Here is a 20,051-nt window from a genome sequence, read left to right on the forward strand (position 1 = left end):
GCCAGACTGCTTCAATCATTGCATCCAAATACTTAGCTGAGTCAGTTCTAAATTGCCACGCTTGCATGTCATCAATCTTTCTGTACAAGCGTTCTGATGAAATAATCCCCAAAGACTCCGGGCCTGTTTTCTCAACTGCAGCACTGTGGACATTTGGGACTGGATAATTCTTTGGGGGTGTTGTCCTATCCATTGCAGGATGTTTAGCAGCATCCTTGACTTCTGTCCTCTAGATACCTACCAGGAGTTGCCTCCACCCCCAGCTGTGACTGTCAAGTCCAGTTTCTATATGTCAGTCCCAATTTTCCCCCAAACTTTCTTCCTCTCAATGCAGTTAATCATGTCAGATGATCTGTTGGTTCTCCTTTTCTTGGAGGGATCTCTCCTGGAGCTCTCCACCCCCTACTCTACTCTGGACTGATTTTTAAGTCTCATTGCTCTGTGCTTATCCTGGGATTCTACTTGCCTAACATCCTGGGAATCATTTCCTATACAGACTCCTTGTTTCCTGAATTCCATATTGTCCTCTTTTCCTTTATTTTAGTTGAGTACTCCTTCAGTATAACCTGGAGGTCAGATTGCACATTCTTGGAGACTGTGTATGTTGAAAACTGGTTTTCTTTTGTCTTCACACTTGGTTAATAGTTTGGCGGGGCTTAGAACTCTAGGTTGGAAATCATTTTCCTTTATAATTTTGAGGGCATCACTATATTGTCTTCTAGTTTCCAGAGTTACAGTTGCCAGAAAACCAGTGGCATTCATATTCCTTTGTCTTTTCTCTCTTAAAGTTTTGGAACTTCTAACCCATCTTCTTAATTATCTTAAAGGTTTGCCATGGTTTATCTTTTTTCATTATATGTTAGGCACTCAGTGGGCCCTCTAAATCTGCCCTCTGGCCTTCAGCTGGGAAATTGTCTTTGGTAATTCTTCACTTCCATTTCCTCTATTCTCTTTCTGGAACCCCTGCTAAATAGTTGAATTTCTAAGTGTTCCCTAGTAACTATTTGTCTTTTCTAGTTTCTGTCTGTTTGGCATATTATTCTGTTTTCAGGGATATTTCGTCTCTTATTTGCCAGACTTTCTATCGAATTTTCTGTTTTTGCCACCATTTTTTCTGTGATCTGTTTCTTAGTCTCTAAGTATTCTTCCATATTTCCCTGTTCTTGTATCACATTCATTATCTTTTCTCTTTCTAAGGAAATTCCTTTAACTTTTCTTCTGCTGGTCCTACACTGCGTCTCTTATCTATATGTTCCCTTTCATCCTCTTGATTATTTCAGTCTTCATTTTTCATTTTCCTGTTTTTACCTTATCAGTCTGCTATTCATTCATATTTTATTTATTTATTTACTGGCCACTCTGTGTGGCCTGCAGGACCTTAGTTCCCTGACCAGGGATCAAACCTGTGCCCCCTGCAGTGGAAGGGCGGAGTCTTAACCACTGGACCACCAGGAAAGTCCCTGTTCATTCATATTTTAGACTGAAGCATTGAAAAGTTGACTGGATGCTCTTCTCTCAAAAGGCAGAATTTGTTGACTAACGGTCCCAATTTAGGGAGCTGGTATTTAGACCCAGGTGTTTTGTGGAGGCATGTGTCAATTGTCAGCATCTTTGGGGTTTTCTCCTGGCCACATCAGTTTCCCAGAAAGAAACTGTTTCTGTCTGTGATGCTAGTTGTCAACTGTTTCAAGTGCCAAGTAAAGAGAAGGGACTGGGGGAGTCTCAAAACTCAAAATGCAGATTTCACTCAGTCCCTATGCTTGAATGCCTGTTGTGTTCAAGTTCAGTACATTTGTGATTCCGACAGCTCCAGTGCATGAACTTCCCAATCCTCTACCAATATCAGGAGAGACAGCAATCAGGAGAGACAGCCTCCTTGTTATTAGGTCTTAGAGCGAGGACTCAAGAATCTAATTGTCCTTTATGTAGATTTTTAGCCAATTCTTTTTTTTTCATTCCCATTCTTTCTTCCCTTTCTGAAGTATATGCTGCTGCCTCTAATTTCTGAGCTTTCTTCTTTAGGACATAAAGGAATCCTTCTTGCTGACTTTGTCTCTTGAAGGTGGTTAGAATTCACCTTTTTCTTCTCTGCTAATGTCTGTTTTTCATCTTCCATCTTCCAAAATTTTGCTCTCATTTCCCATCTTCTTGGTTGTTACTGGTTTATCACTTTACTTTCATTTTAGTGATGTTGCTTGAGGGGTAGTAGCGATAAGTGTGTTCAGTCTGTTATGTTTAACAGGAGGTCTAATGTATCCATTTTGCAGATTTCTAGATACTTTCACATCTGATCTGTGATGAGGCTAGACAAGTAGAGACCTCTGCCTCTTATTCTCACCCTGATTGAAGTACATCTTAAGTCCCTATTGAGTGGCAGTATTGGGAAGAGCTCTATGAAGTACTGTTTTCTGGAGGCTGTTTATGAAAATTACATCACATAATGTTCCCAGGAAAAAATGTCTGACATTAATACTAAGAATAGTTGAATTTCCCTTTGTTACTTTTTTAACCATAGTAAAACTATGTGTTTTATAGCTAGAAAATATTCCCTTTTTCCATCGACTGCTGTTAAACCTTAGGCAAGATTTGTGGCCTACTTGGGGAAGATTTAGGTTTTGTTGTGTCTGAAGCTTATAAAACTTAGGGCACCTTCTTTAAGAAAAAATAGATTAAAAAAAAATAAATGTTTAGAATGAACAATTTTTAAAATTATAAATTTTTAACAAATTGAAAAGTGCCATAAACATCACAAAAATCCAGAAAAACAACCTAAATTACTCACTAGTTTACTCTTTGACATATTTCTATAATCCTGTTTATCTGCATTTTTATGATTGATTTTATTATTATGAGTTGATGCATAAAATATCTGGCTTCATACATGTATCCTCTGTTTGTAGTACACAAATACATAGATTTGTGCACCATAAACACTGGACCTCTGATAAATTCTATTTGTACTATTTGCATCAAGAAATAAAATAATGTTTCATTTTACACCTTGAATTATGGAATATATAACTGATAGAAGAGAACTTCTGTTTTGACTGGATGTCAGTGAAAGCAGAATCTTCTGCTAATTTTACACTTCTGATGATTAGAGCTATTTCCCACAGACTGAATTTAATGCCATCAGACTTGCCGCCTCCTACAAAGAGCAACCTTGCTGCTTTCACCAACCAACTTCCCAGTCACTCTGACTTACTAAGGACCTCTGCTCCTGGCTGGCTATCTGTTTCTCCTACTTCTGTCAGCTCTTAGTGATAACGTGTACAGAGATTATCCAGTATCCGGGCCTCTCAGATGCTTGAGCTCCTCACTTCTGATATCATTTTCTCTTTGCCCTTCTGTGGCTAGCCATTCCCACAGTTATGTCATCGCCTCCAAATTGTCAGTTTAAACATCCATTTTTCAACCATTCTTCCTACCCCTTTAGTACACTTACTCGGGTACCCCACTCCAGCCAATTTATAATCTACTGAGCCTGCCAGTTTTTCATTATCTGACATGCCTTTTTCTTGTCCTAACTTCCTTACTCAGCTTAGATTTTATTTCTTTTATTTTATTTAATTTTATTTTTCAGCTTAGATTTTAAAGCTGGTCATTATTCGCCTCTTCTGTGCCTACAGCTGCTCAGCCAAAATAAGGTTAATTAAGAATACCGTGGCATCCTTCCTATGCATGCTGCTCAGTCACTAAGCGGTGTCCGACTCTTTTGCAATCCTGTGGACCATAATCCGCCAGGCTCCTCTGTCCATGGGATTCTCCAAGCAAGAAAATTGGAGTGGGTTGCCATTTCCTACTCCAAGGGATCTTCCCGGCCCACGGATCGAATCCACGTCTCCTGCAATGGCAGGTGGATTCTTTACCACTGGGCCACCTGGGAAGCATTGCATGATCGTAGCCTCAACTGGGCGACCAGGCAGCACATATTGTCTGGCAATCCTATAGTCTTATAAGTTTGTTCTCCTGTGCTGCAGAATGAGAAGTTCACATCAGTCCCTTAAGCCTCCAAAATCTCCTTATCCCACCCTTGGCTCTCCGTTGATCAACTTGCCTTCCCATTCAGTAGGATCTACCTGAGTGTGGCTTCTCATCTTGCTAAGACACCTCTACCCACCATCTGGATCTACTGCATGCCTCCTTACTTTTAGATGACGTTCTCAGCTCCTTTCAAAGGCAGTCCTGCCATCTGTCTCTTTCCCCTTTCGAGGGCTTCGCTCCTACAATTAAACTCTCCTCTCATGCATAATTTCTTCTTTTAAGTAATTCCCTTCAACATACAGATGCGCTCTATATTAATCTCCTCTGTATTTGTTTTCTACTTACTGCTCTAACAAGCTTCCTCAGACTTGACATCTTCAACAACATGATTTTATCATCTTACAGTTCTGTGGATGTCTTACAGGGAATGGGTCTTACTGAGTTAAAATGAAGGAACCGGCAGTACTGCATTCCTTTCTGGACGCTCTCTGGAAGAATCCATTTCCTTGCCCCTTCCAGCCTCTAGAGGCCGCCCACATTCCTTGGCGCTTGGTCGTCTTCAAAGCAAGCAACGACCCTTCTCTCTGTGCCTTGCTTCCATCGTCACATCTCCCTATGACTCTGTTCTGCCTCCCTCTTCCACCTGTAAGGATCCTTGAGAATATATTGGGACCACCTGGATAATCTATTTTAAAATCAATTGACTAGCAATCTTAACTCCATCTTACATTGAATCTCTTTTTACCATATAATTTTTTAATATATTCACAAGTTCTGGGGACTAGGGCCTGAAATTCTTGGGGGTCATTATTTTTCCTACTGTCCCTCTTAAAGAAAAATATTTCAGTGACTCTAGAATCTAATCTGGTCAATGTCCTTTCTCTCTGTCCATGTTCACAGTCAAAAGTCTTGGAAGAGCTATCTTCTTTCCCTGTTGCACTCTTGTGGGACTGAGCCATTAACCCGTGGGTTCTGTGCAAACTAGCCAGTTAGTGTTATACCTGAATTGCAGGGCATCCAGTTGGTGTCCAGAGAGTGGGAGAACTAATTAGTGTGGGAAACCCCTGCACACATTTGGAGTCAGATGTGTTCAAAGAAAGGAACACAGCGTTTCCTGTCTTACCTGGTCAAGATGAAAATGTGATTTCCTGACAACCTAGCAGTTGCAGTCTTAGGAATGTACCCTATAGAAACTAAGACATGAGCAGAGGGACACGTGGACATACCTGTTCACTGCAGCACTAATTAAATAGTGAGAAAATGGAAAAGTTACTTGTAGTTAGCAGGAGAGTGGATATATAAATTATAGTTTAGTAGTACAGTGGAACATTTATATCATTTCAGAAACATCATCTCAAACGAGTTTCAAATGGATATGTAGGGAATTCCCTGGCAGTCCAGTGGGTCCAGTGGTTAGGATTCCACTTTCACTGCCCAGTGCCTGGTCAGGAAACTAAGATCCCCCAAGCAGTGAAGTGCAGAAAAGACAAAGAAGACAGATACATAAAGCATGACACTAGTCACATAAATTTCCAAAAGGTACAATAGTACAATACTGTTGACAGATGCATACTTTTGTAATATAAATGCAAATATTCAGCTTATTAGTTATTAATACTTCTGACACAGATGGAAGGAAAAGGTTTAGGAGCTATAATGTTAGTGTTACTTATGTTTTATTTCTTTAAAAAGGAAACAGATCTAAGAAAAATGTGCGTTAACATTTGTTAAATCTCCGTGTAGGGGCTACCTAGATTATTTGTTATATCATTTTCTGGACTTTTGTATATTTGAAATATGCTGGAATTTAAAGTAATTTTTAAAGGAAAAAATGCTTGAATTTGTATAGTATAAATAGTTTCATGCAAAAAGTTGTGGTTTTAAAAGTCTGAAACTTTAACAAAACTGAACTTGCCTGACATGTCGCCTGACATGTCTTAGGATGAACTTAAAATGTCCCCTTTTTTTGCCAAGCGAAAGAAGACATCAAATTCTAGAAACTTTAATGAAGCCGTGCACCCTAGAAATATTTGAAATGGTCTATGGCTTGAGGCAAAGGAAGAAAACCGAAGTCATGCCAGTATCAAAAGTCATGTTTCCCTTTAGAATCACGGATCCTTATCTGGAAATAAAGATCTAATAAATCATGGATCTAAATCTGGAAACAGATTCTTCAACTGATTGCTAAACCACTTTCCTTCAACAGGCAAACAACCAGATGAAACCACTGATACCTCTCATTTTCACCAGATCTTCCATTATTGTTCTTTTTTTTCATACACTGGTGCCAGTGAACAAGTATTCCAGTTTTTCTGACCCCCTTTTGGAGACCTGGCAAGCCCTTGTCATTTTCCAAATGGTGAAAAAATGTCTTTGTCCTGGAAAACGTTATGTGACTGGAATATTTTGGTTTCTGGGTACAGATGGAGCACCTGAACTCACTGACACTCCTGGTTGGTCTTCTTCGCTAAGGACACTCCATGCACTGCATGAGTCATTGCTCTCAGCATCAGCAGGAATTGGGCTGTGTCCCCAGTTCCTAAATGAGACTTTGCTGATCCTGATAGCAGCCTTTTCAAGAAATTTTAACTAGAAATGAGATCAGAAGAGGAAACTCTTCTCTATTACACTTAGTCCACTGACTTTCCAAAAAACAAATTGTAAAGTATGTGATTGAACTTCATGCATAAGTTGTAGATGTGCTCAATAGAGATAGAGAGGAAGAAAGAAAAACAACTGAGAGGTGTGCATTCCTAGTTTTGTTATATCATAGGTGTGTTTGACCGTGACACTAAATAAATCTTTTGATCCGAGGTCCTACATAGGGCATTATGGGTGCTGCTAAAAGAAACCCCATCAGCTCTTACAGCTCAGCTGTCATGTGAGGAAGTGAGGACAGAAAGCAAACAACAGTGTAAACTTTCCATTGAAGAGGAAGGACTTCCTGTGGTTTGAAGCTCAAAGTCTTGTTAGTGTCTCTGCAAGTAGAAATCTTCAATACCCCAAAATACCATAAAATTCTTTTGAACATTACTTGTACTTAGATCACTTTAAAATTAAAACATGAATTCATCATCCTTTTTGGCTCACAGAAAGCTTCAATAATGTATACCTCACCCAAGATGGTTCCATTGATTCACAGTGGTGACGAGGAGACATGAATTTAAATCAGTCTTGGAGTATGTACTTTAACTTATATTAAGCCACTATTTTCAGAGTTTTTTGCCATTAAAAGAAATAGAAATTAAATGGATGACATAGATGACATAACATGACTTCTTATTCAGATCAAAGGAGCCTTTCACTGGAATTTACTATTGAGTAAAGCTAAGATTGGCTTTTATTTCGCAGATGTCTAGGTTTAACTTAAATTAATAAAGATAACATTTTGCATTATAATACATATAGCAGTTATTTATTGCTTACTACAAGCTAAGCACCAGGCTATTAATTCATATACAGTGTCTAACCCTTTCAGTATTAAATATTACATCCCTTTCACAGATCAGAGAATTGAGGCATTAGAGATTAAGTAACTTACCAGTGCCACACAGCTAATACATAATAAAACCAAATATTCAGCATGGATCTGTCTGATTCCACAGTCCATCCTTATATGTCAAAGGAATTAAATTTCAATAAAATAAACAACTTGACCAGCTTGGTGTCTGGCCATTTTCCTATGAAAGATTTCTTTTGATTTTATTAAAATGTGAGGGCTTCATACTCAGTGAATTTTAGGGCTGAGAACAAGTGGACCAGACAAACCACGTAACGTGTGGGGGCCCCTGCATAGCCCCTCTCCTCCCTGTCCTTGCATCCGTGGGCCTGGCAAACAGCAGGTACTCTCTGTACGAATATTTGTCAGACGGCGCACTGGCAGGCTGGCTGTCCTGAGGTTGCCCTGGAAGTCAGTTGCCTGTCTCCCAGAGCTGTACTTGGGAGGTGGGCACAGTTTGGGGTGGGGACGTATTCCTTGATGTTTGTGCCATAGCCTTTGATCCTCCAGCTTTGCAGATTTAGAACCCTGATTTTGCCAGCATTTAAAGAGCTTATCAATGTCTCAGGGACACACAGTCACATTAACGTAGCTCACTTGCCTGGACTACATTTTCTAAGAGCCAAATAACTCAATTTATAATGAAAAATGTGAAGGTCAGAAATCCAGGAATGTTAAGGTCACTGTGAACAGTGTGTATTCAAGAAGGCAGACCTACATGGGAGTGAAAGCCGGCCTGGAAGCTTACTTGATAAGTATGGAAAAATGAACAGGAGGGGTTAATGAGAGGAATCCGGGTGTTTACTGGCCTCTGCTAAGAGAGCCTGAGACATTTATCTCCACAAATGGGGAGAGTCCTGCCAGACTGAAGACAACGGAATGGCTCTCCACAGGACCTTTGCATTCCTACTCTTGTTTGCTAAGGGGGCTGCTAACCCTGCGTCTGAGGGACACATTCTTCCTTTGCATATGCTAATGACTTTAATCTGGTTACGGTCCTGTTTTATTGGTCAGACCTCTTTCAGGTGAATTTGCATATCATTGCAGAATCCATTTAATGACTTTTTTAAAAAGCTTAATTCCCCTAAGGCAATTTTATTGGTGGGCATTCTACTATAACTTTAGTGTACTCATTATATTTTCTAAGGCCACTCAATAGATCTTCCAGTAGAAACTGCTCCTCCTAATTTTTTTTTTTCCTCCTAATTTTAATGTCAGTATATAAGCTGTATGAAGAAGATTATATTCAGTCATTCACGCAGTGAATATTTGAAGGTTATACCTACTATGCATCAGGCTTGTTCCATACAAGTTACTGTCTAAGCAATAGAGGACACAGGCAAATGACTCCTCCTGCCTTCTAGCAGCCTGCAGGTGTGGAAACACATGTAAACAAAAAGAGATCCCAAAAAAGACTGAATAAAAAAGACTTGTGAACAAAATGATGATGTTTAGTTCTAAATAGAAATAAGAATGGGTTGTTATAAAACTAATAATAACCTACTGGGACTTCCCTGGTGGTCCAGTGGTTAAGACTCTATGTTCCCAATGCAGGAGACCCCGGTTCGATCCCTGGGTCTGGAAGATCCCTTGGAGAAGGGAATGGCTACTTCATTATTCTTGGATGATGAAGAATCGGACATGACTGAGCAACAAACTCTTTCACTTTGAGGGAACTAGATCACACATGCTGCAACTAGGACCTGGTCTAGCCAAATAAACTTAAAAATGAAACAAATGAAACTAATACAGACCTACTGTATACACAGGGAACTCTACTCAATACTCTGTAATAACCTATATTGGTAGTCACTGAGTCCTGTCCGACTCTTTTCGACCCCATGGACTGCAGCCCACTTGACTCTTCTGTTCATGGGATTCTCCAGGCAAGAATACTGGAGTGGGTAGCCATTCCCTTCTCCAGGGGATCTTCCCGACCCATGGATTGAACCTGGGTCTCCTGCCTTGCAGGCAGATTCTTTACCATCTGAGCCCCCAGGGAAGTCTGTATGAGAAAAGACTCTAAAAGAGTGGATATGTGTCTATGTGTCACTTTGCTCTACAGCAGAAACTAACACAACATTGGAAATCAACTATACTCAGATAAAAATTTTAAAATTAAAAACAGACAAGTTGTGCAAGCACAGACTGAGGAAAAATGGCTTCAACAAGACTGAATGGGAAATTTTTTAAGTAGACAAGAGAGGAATTGTGCACTCCAGTAGATGGGACCACTTATGCAAAGGTACAGAAATGTCAGTGCCTCCAAGGAATGGAGAAGGTGCTGCTCCTGGAAGGTCGGGAGTGGAGACAAATGTGGGCTAGAGGGGACACAGGCCCAGGACTGGGGCTACTTGAATCTACAGGGCCAAAGGCACAGGAGGCCTTTCTCACTTTCCCTCTGGAATTCTCACCTCTCTCTGTTTGCTTCTTGAGCCTCTGCCTGTTAATTCTCTGTTACCTTCAGAAGCATCTGCTTTCCTCAGGCGGTTCTTTAAATCAGCAATTTTTAAAAATAAACTTTTTTTTTTTACTACATAATACATGTGTGAGGTAATATCCAAAAACTGTAAAGGCAATGTGTGACAAATCAAGTTCCCTTTGACTTACCATGGCCAGCCACAAAGTTCTGCCTTCTGCTCACAGGGACTACCTCTGGTAACAGCTTCCTGCATATCCTTCCAGAACATCTCTGCAGAGATGAGTGTATGCACATGTATATACACAAACGGGCTTCCCTAGTGGCTCAGATGGTAAAGAATCCGCCTGCAATGCAGGAGACCCAGGTTCGATCCCTGGGTCTGGAAGACCCCCTAGAGAAGGGAATGGCTACCCACTCCAGTATTCCTGCCTGGAGAATTCCATGAACAGAGGAACCTGACGGGCTACAGTCCATGGGGTTGCAAAAAGTCAGACATGACTGAGTGACTCAGCACACATACACAAATGCGTGTGTGTGTGTGTGTGTGTGTGTGTGTATAAACTAATACTAAAGAATAAACTACTACTGCATCTTGCTTTCTTGGCTTTAAAATAGATTTTGGAGATTTTTCCACTTTTATTTATTCTTTTATTCATTCATTTGACAAGTCTTTATGGAGTACCTACCATAGGCAGTGTGGTCACTGATCACTCTTTGTTTCATGCTTTTTTTGTTACCCCAACACTATTCTAACAATTTTATACATACAGGACTATATGAAATGAATCTCTTCAAGGATTACAGGCTCTATCCAGAAGCAAAATGTCCTGGAAGAAAATGTAACTGATTGAAGTTTCAGAGTCTTGCTCTGAAATTGCTCACTCTTTAAGGGATATACCAGAGGAGAAAGAAATTGCCAAACAAAAGAATAGGGAGTATGAGATCCAAATAACCTGGTAGTATAGTAACTCATTAACCTCTAATTAGTCAAAACTTGGCCTTAATTTAGAGGCTATTTTTTCCCCCAATGTACAGAAATTTTGCCCCTGCTTGTCTTATATCAACACTCAACTTTTCCTGTCTAGAAAAACTGCCTTGAGATTGTGCAAAGGCTTTCACCTCTATTTTCTACGATGCCTTAACTACAACAGATGTTTAAAAAGATCTGTTGAATATGTGTTAGTTAGTGCACCCTGTGTGGTTTTAGATTAGCAATATGTTGCAATGTCTATGGAACAAAACAAAGGCTTTAGTTAGCCTAAATATGCATTAGCTTTTCAAAAAGCTAATGATGAATAGTTTCAAAATGTCATATTACTATAAAACTATATTTATGGATTACTAACAATTGGATTTGTACTGAGTCTTTATCAATTATTATGGCTAAAATTAATTATATCTTTTGCTATTCTATTTTTCATTTTCCTTTTAAAATACCCAAAAGGCACTGTAACCCTCTAAATCTGTTATTCATTAACAGCATGCATGTTGAGGTAAGGACATTTCTAAAGCCCCAAATTGCTGACTTTAAGAGGTTTTAGTCTCTTTGATTTTTTTCAAGTTTGCAGTGGTGGGAGGAAAGAGTTGAATAATTTAAGCACTGCTCTACATGTGATAAGATGAAACTAGGACAATTTTAATAGCCTGAGAAAGATTTGTCAAAACAACCACTTTGGTTTCATTCTCCAAACTCTCTTTAGAAGGTCTGATTGATTGAACTGTCACAATATAGTATCACTTTCCAGCATGGATTTAGTCTTACCTCAGGTTCCTACCTAACCTGTGAATCAGCAGCTTCTAAGCATTTTGACCACAATCTATAGTAATAAATATATTTTACATTGTGAAATTATGCATGCAAGTATATAGTTTTTTTCTGAATAATAGTTTACTATGCATATAACATACCTCAAAAAGAATTCTAATACAATATACTACTCATCAAGCATCACAGTTTCTGCTTTTGCAATTTACACAAATTAGCTGAATTTTAATATTTTAGGGAATGCTTACAAACAATATATACAACAGATTGTAATATTATGGATCATCCTTAACTTTTGAAAGTTTGACATATCATCTCAAAGGAAAACTAATATTTATAATTCTCATTTTCCCACAGAATTAATTCATAACCCCTTTTAAAATTAATTTTTTAAAAAGAAGCTACCCGGTAAGCCTTTATCAATGGCAAATTGGAATGCAAACACCTGCAGGCTTTGATGAAATAAAAATAAACAGCTTATACGACCAGCACCTCATAAAACCAAAACCTCCTTTTGAAGTACAAAGTTCAATTCTTCTTGCCTTCTTAGTAAATGTTAACCCGAACTCTCCCCATCTAGAAACTGTTTTGGTTTGTTAATGTCACATAGTTTCTTAAGATGACACTTAATTGATCTAGATGTTTTATACTCTCCTATTTTTTGTTCTTAATCTAACCTGTCCCCTGTCCTTCTGCTCTGGTCATTTAAAATATTGCTAGTTGTAACTTGTAACTCTGCAGTTTGAAAAATAATGCTATAGATCAGTGCCTCTCAGATTTTAATCACTTAGGGATCTTGTTAAAAGTGCAGATTCTAATTGGGTAGGTTGGTCTGAGATCCTGCATTTCTAACAAACTCACAGATGCTGAGTTTGTAGGGCACACTTTGGAGAAGAAAGCCTGAACTTTTTTGATTCTTGAGGCCCAACTTCTGATTTATTCTGCTGAGGCAAGGATCTTAGAATCTGATTAAATCCTTCTTTTGTTACTTTACAATTTTACTGAGATCAACAATTTAATCTATAATTTCAGGCTGTAGTATTAATAAGTGCAGGCTGAAGGGAAAGATGGGGTCAGCAAAGGCCATTGAATATTTTAGGTCAGGTGTTTAGGCAACACCTAACTGGATCAGTGACAGTTGACAAAGACTTGACTGAGGGGAGAAAACTATGCAATCTGGAGGATGGACAGTCCAGGCAGAGAGAACAAAAAGGACAGGTCCTGAGGTGGGAAAATAATGGATGTTGTTGTAGGGTACAGTGTAAGGGCAGATCTGACTTCAGGCGAGTGAGAGAAGAAAGAGATCAGGTCACTAGCTAAGCAGCCCTGATCAAACAGGACCTGGTAAGCTGAGTTAAAGTCAGATTTTATTCTAAGGGTGATGGGAAATACTGCCGAGTTTTGAGCAGGGAAATGACATGAAATTTCAGTTTTAAATGATCTGTGGATACGTGGCAAATATACTATAGAAGAATTACAGCAGAAGTATGGAGACTGGTTATGACATTATAGAAGTAGATCATGTTGACTTCTTTCTAAAGATAGAATTGTGTCCATCTATTTTCTAGAACAGCTAGAGTTTCTACTTCCCAAGTCTCTTAAATTCTTGCCCTGTTTTCCATTTTAGAAACTTACCTATTCTAGCCTGAATGACTTCCTTAATCATTAACATTAAGGTTGAACATAAATGGTATTCCGAAATATATATCTGATGATTATACTGTTAGATTAAAATTCTTCATTGTTTTCTAGTTTGCTTCAGGATAAAGTTCAATCTTAGCATAACCTAACACACTATGGAATCTCGTCTCTGACTCCTTTTAAAGTAGGTTCGGATACATAAAAACAAAAGGAGCATATAAAAATTTCATTCTCTCCTGTAGTAGCTCCTCTGCTCCCGTTTCTGTCTTGAAAACACCTACTTATTCTTCATAAATTAGTTCAGATGTCACCTCCTCCGACTTGGATCCCCATTCTCAGAGGATCTAGGTGCTTATTCCTCTGTAGCAGTTGGCTCCCAGTCCCTTGCTTTAGCCTTCATCCTATTTTATAATTATTTGTACTTTGGGACTGTGAGCCCCTCAAGGTCAACAACCATATTCCAGTCATTTTACGTCCTCAAAACATAGTATTGGTCCTGGCACACAAGCAGGCTCTTAGCAAATATTTGCCAAATGAATAAGTAAATGATACACAACTGAAAAAGAGCCACCCTTAATAAATAGCAAGAGGGCTTCCCTGGTGGCTCAGTGGTAAAGAATCCACCTGCCAGTGCAGGGGATGCAAGAGACATGGGTTCAATCCCTGGTCCGGGAAGATCTCACATGGAGCAGCTAAGCCTGTGTGCCACAATTCCTGAGCCTGTGCTCCTGAGCCTGGGAGCCACAACGACTGAAGCGCGTGAGCCATAGAGCCTGTTCTGCAGCGAGAGAAGCCCCTGCAAGGAGAAGCTGCACACCACAACTAGAGGAGAGCCCACAGCCCCAAATACAATAATCATAAAATTTAAGTGAAAATAACGAGACGCGAATGTTATGAAACATCCATCACTCTAGCTCAGAAGAGGGGATCAGGTGAAAGGGAAGGCGTGGTCCCTCCTCCGCCTGCACTGTGAAGCCCACTAGTATTGTCTAGGGTCCCAGGGTCCCATGGAACCTTGGGACCGCTTGTGTCTACAGGGTTCCCCGAACCCGTGTTTATGAGGCCGAGTAACCCGGAGGACCACAGAACCTTGTGTGTGTGTGTCCATTTGGCTCCTCAGAAGCCTCACTTCATTTTTCAAACTTTTAAGAACGTTTGTTTATTGAGGGCTGCCCCAGGCCTTCACCTCTGCTCTCGGGCTCCTCTTCCTGCAGAACACAGGCTCTAGACTGTGGGCTCAGTAGCCATGGCGCCCCAGCTTAGCTGCTCGGCGGCATGTGGGATCTTCCCGGACCAAGGGTTGAGCCCATGTCCTCTGCGTTGGTGGGAGGATTGTTAACCGCCTGACGAACCAATCACAGAACTTGAAGTGCCTTATGGACAGCCACCTCCATACTCAAGAAAAGGAATCCAGATTCACAACCAAATTATTTTAACTCTCAACCACAGTTTCACAAAAAAAAAAAAATCATCATTGGTAATTTGCAATGTTAGTAACAATAAAGGAAGAGATCAATTGCTCCTGGCAGATTTTTATGCATATGTAACTCTCACCTAAGCACAGATGTTGGAAACCAGAAAATTCCAAAGAAAACTTGAGAGTTAAATATATAAGCAGTCCTTTACACTCTTGTAGGCCAAGTTGATTATTTTTCCCCCATGTTTTATTTTTCTACACCCTAGTGCCTCATAGAGTGCCAGCACCTATGTGTACTAAGTGTGGGTACTTAGCTCATGTTGATCGAAAAGTGTTGAAAGGAGACTCTTACTTTGAATTTTTTTTCCAACTTTATTTTTATCTTTCAAACCCAGACAAATAACAAGGAAGAACATGCTCATTATTTTTTAAACCACTAACAGTACAAGTGGTGCATGCGTGGGTGCTCAGTTGTGTCCAACTCTTTGCAATCCCATGGACTGTAGCCCAAATCAGCTCCTTTGTCCACGGGATTTTCCAAGAATACTGCAGTCAGGTCCCATTTCCTTCTCCAGTCCTTCTCCAAAACTGATATTAGTTTCTAAACCACTAACATCATGATGGGTATAATATAATTATCACAATAAATGTACAAAGCCGTGTTCAAAAGGTAGCAAGTCAGAAAGAAATAGGCCTGTACCACAGGGAAGCAAGTCCCAAATTTCTTATTCTACTTGTATGGTCTACAGAGTTAAAAGTTTGAATACTAAGACACAGTATAGGCTATCAAGAAGTCAAGGGAGGGGAAAGAGTTATATTGAGAAAGTATGGGATATTTGGCCATTTTGTAAATAGTTGAATATCACCAATTTCATATGGTTCAACCTAATAGCAAAAAGGAAAATTGAGGGCAAGTATTTCTAAAATAAAAGATATGTACATGCCATGTTAATGCTTTGAAGGACTTCACAAAATGAAGATGGCCCTTCTGTATTAGAACCGTCAGGGGCTGAATAGCATATTGTTAAGACATGAGTTTCAAAGTCAGACTTCATTTAATTGAATTCTGTATATGCCACTTACTGTGTGGTCTTGTCTTCTGCCTTAGTTTCTTTGCCTGTAAAAGAGGAAAATAATTATACCTCATTGGTGTTTTGAGTAGATTAAATAAAATAAAAGTGTAATGAGCTTAGAAATGTGCTTTCATAGCAACCAATTTTTTACTACATGCCTGATGTTATTTCTATCAACCAGAAAGGAAACCATAATGTTAGCATTCATTTCTGTGAGAGCAAATAAGAATTTGGAGTTCCTAAGTATCTTTGTGTATTTACTAGAGAAGATCAGGCTTTGGGGTCAAACATCTGGATTTGTCTTTGCTGGAATTTATTTAAGTATCATCTTTTTCAACTGAAAAATGAGCAAAAGATGTATCTAATTCATATGGTGGTTGTGAAAAGTAAATGAAATTATTTATGTAAAATCCTCAAAGGAAAACTCATGAAGCACTTAATCAATTTAGCTATTACTATTAATAATTAACTACGTCGACCTGAATGTATCACTGACCTGCATATATTATTACAGTTTCCTAAAATTAACCAATTCAAAAAAAAAAGGTTAAAATGTAATTTATTTTACAAAGTTATCCTTGAATATTCTGTAATAGTCATTGGTTAATTTTTTAAAAAGTGAGCTAGAATTTTTAAAAATATGAATTCTGTGGATGCATTCAGTTTCATATAATTTGTATGTGTAAACAATGTTGTAATTTCAAAATGAGTACCACATAGAAACACTAAAAATACTGTTTAATATATCGTAAAAATTACAGTGTCTAGTTGTAGAGTTCTATATGACAAAACGTGAAAAAAAATACAATGAAACAAAAATTTTCTCAGGTCTCCCGGTAAACAAAGGCTTGCTGTTGTTGATGTTGCGTAGTCACTCAGTCAGGTTCAGCTTCGACTCTTTGCGACCCCGTGGACTGTAGCCCGCCAGGCTCCTCTGTTCATGGGATTTCCCAGGCAAGAATGCTGGAGTAGTTGCTATTTCCTTCTCGAGGGGACCGTCCCAACCCAGGGATGGAACCCACATCTCCTGCATTTGCAGGAGGATTCTTTACCACTGAGCCCCCAGGGAAGCCCAGACAAAGTATATTTGGTTGTTTATTACAATAGAGGAGGCAAGGAGGCAACAACAGGACTGACAGAGCCTAGCGAGAGTGGTGCCATCCATCTGGAGGGACCTTCCTTAAATCTCCATTTAGCTCTGACTAGTGGTGCTGCCATTCATTAGCTTCAATTCTAAGGAAATGTTCTTCCAAACAGAATGTTCCTAAAAGTGATGTAATTTAAAAGGTGGGGAAGAAAAAGCAAGCATATTTGCTAAAATCAACTCAGAAGATTTGGAGACAAGCAGATAGAACATAAATGAGAAAAGATCAGCTCAGACTGAATCTTCAAGTTGTTGTGAGAGGCATTTGTTTAGAAAGACACTAATCAGAATACATCTGTGCAAAGAGAAAAAGAATGGACTGAAAGATGACATCATTGAGATGTATTTGATTAATGTAAAGGACAACACTAATGGTTATAGAAAAAGTACTTTTATAGAACTTGAAAAGATAGAATTGATACACAACTTCGTAAGACTTCATTGGCCAGGAATGTATTTTCCCCTGAGGCTCAAAAGCTTTAAAGCCACATAAAATATTTCACTGTTTTGTGATTCATGGTGCTAGGACATCTTACATCACACTCAATTAAAGAACAGGGCCTGTTTTCCCCACATCATCTTTGCACAGAGAAACAGGAACACAAAAGCCAGTGACAGAGTCAGGAGTAAAATCGTCACTTTTATATTAAACATTTCTGTTCATTTCTTGTTTTGTATCTCCACACCTTCCTTTGAACTTGGTGCTTCCAATATGACTGTGTACTCATATATTTTTCAATATCTATCAGTCTGCAACAGTTTAGCTTTGGTTTGAACTAGACAGATGGTGCCTGAAGGTCCCTTCTACAGGCATTTGTTTTGACTTTCAAAGGGATGAGTCAGTATGACAGGGTGGTTAAAGTTCAGTATTTGGTTTCAGACAGGCCCAGTTTAAATGCAAGACCTGGCTTATTTACTTCAAGTCTTTAAGTCTCACTTTCCTTAACTGTAAAATAGATAGCTATAATAATTCTTACTGCACTTGATTATTGAAAGTATTAATTGCATATAAGACAACCAACAGAGTGCCTGGCACATGGTAAAAACTAAAGGCACAATAAATCATTTTTGAGCTCTTCATTAGATAATGTTTCAAAAATTGTAGGAACAGCATTTACTTATTAGGATGGGAAATCAAGTCCTTCTTGATTCATGAAGTGTCCTTAAGTTATAACAATCTCTTCTGCATTTGACACTAATTGCACACTTAAGATACCTCTATTATTATTTTCCATGGCAGGGTAGAGATTATTGCCTCAAAGCATTAGATAAAAAGATCAGAAGATAGACTTCTACTTCTGGCAAGAGGGAGGAGATATACTTTTCCCTACTTCTCTCACTAAGTATCCTTAAACAGTCCACACATTCTCTGTAAAACAAACATAAAGAGACTCTGAAAGGTGGAGAAAAGAAGGCAGACCAGCTAGTAATTTGGAACCCAAGGAAAGACATGGTGATAAATTCCCTGAGTTTTCCTTCTGCCTCATGCATCCTGGACTGGGGGCCTCCCTCGTGGCTTAGTGGTAAAGAATTTTAAAAGAATTTTAAAATTCTTTGATTAAGAAAGACCCATAGCTAAAAACGGAATTCTTAAAAAAATGTTTAAGTAACCCATAGAAAGACAGGAAAGAGAAAACAGAAATTGATGGTGAATGATAACGCTTTCCTCCCAAGATCAGGAATAAGGAAAGGATGCCTGCTCTCACCACTGTTCTTCAACATAGCTCTGGAAGGTTCTAGCCAGTGCAGTATTGCAAGAAAAGGAAATAAAAGGCATACTGATCAGAAAGGCAGAGATAAAACTGTTTCTATTTGCAAATGACATAATTGTCTATAGAAAATCCTAGAGAATCTACAAAAAACTTAAAATCAGTGAGTTCATCAAGGTCACATAATACAAAGTAAGCATATTAAAGCTGATTCTGTTTCTATATACCAGCAATTAACATGTGGACACTAACATTAAAATATAATATTACGCTACAATAACCCTACAATCACTCCATGGCAAATAGAAGGGGAAAAAACGGAAACAGAAACAGACTTTATTTTCTTGGGCTCCAAAATCACTGTGGGTGGTGACTGCAGCCACAAAATTAAAAGATGCTCACTCCTTGGAAGAAAAGCTATGACAAACCTAGACAGCATATTAAGAAGCAGACAGCACTTTGCCAACAAAGATCCGTCTAGTCAAAGCTATGGTTTTTCCAGGAGGCATATACAGATGTGAGTTCAACCATAAAGGGGGAGGCTGAGCACTGAAGAATCGATGCTTTTGAACTGTGGTGCTGGAGAAGACTCAAGAGTCCCTTAGACATCAAGGAAATCAAGCCAGTCAATCCTAAAGGAAACCAACCCTGAATATTCATTGCAAGGACTTATGCTGAAGCTGAAGCTCCAATACTTTGACCACCTGATACGAAGAGCTGACTCACTGAAAAAGACCCTAATGCTGGGAAATATTGAGGGCAAGAAGAGAAAGGGGTGACAGAAGATGAGATGGCATCATTGACTCAATGGACATGAGTTTGAGCAAACTCTGGGAGATAGTGAAGGGCAGAGAAGCCTGGTGTGCTGCAGCCCATGGGGTCGCAAAGAATTGCATATGACTTAGCAACTGAACAACAACAATAACTCAAAAAAATGAAATACTTAGGTATAAATATCACAAAACATGTGTAGGTTTTCTATGCTGAAAACGACAAAACACCAGTGAAAATAGGAATAAAGATCTAAATAAATGGAGAAATATACTGTTTTTGTGGGTTGGAAGAATCAACATGGTAAAGATGGCATTACTCCCTGATTTGACATACAAAGTTAATGTATGGGGAAGGAAATGGCAACCCACTCCAGTATTCTTGCCTGGAAAAGTCCATGGACAGAGGAGCCTGGCGGGCTGCAGTCCATGGGGCTACATGACTGAGCATGTGTGCACGAGGCTGGAGGGAGATGGGTTGGTAGCAATAAAGTGGTAGAACTAAAAAAAAGAAAAAACAAAGTTAATGTAACTGTTATCCAAATTCCAGTAAGATTTTTGTAGATATAAACAAAATGACTCTAAAATGCATATAGAAAGACAAAGGAAGTAAAATAGTTAAGACAA

Source organism: Dama dama, chromosome 3 (assembly GCF_033118175.1).
Source record: "Dama dama isolate Ldn47 chromosome 3, ASM3311817v1, whole genome shotgun sequence".
In the NCBI taxonomy this organism is placed as follows: domain Eukaryota; kingdom Metazoa; phylum Chordata; class Mammalia; order Artiodactyla; family Cervidae; genus Dama; species Dama dama.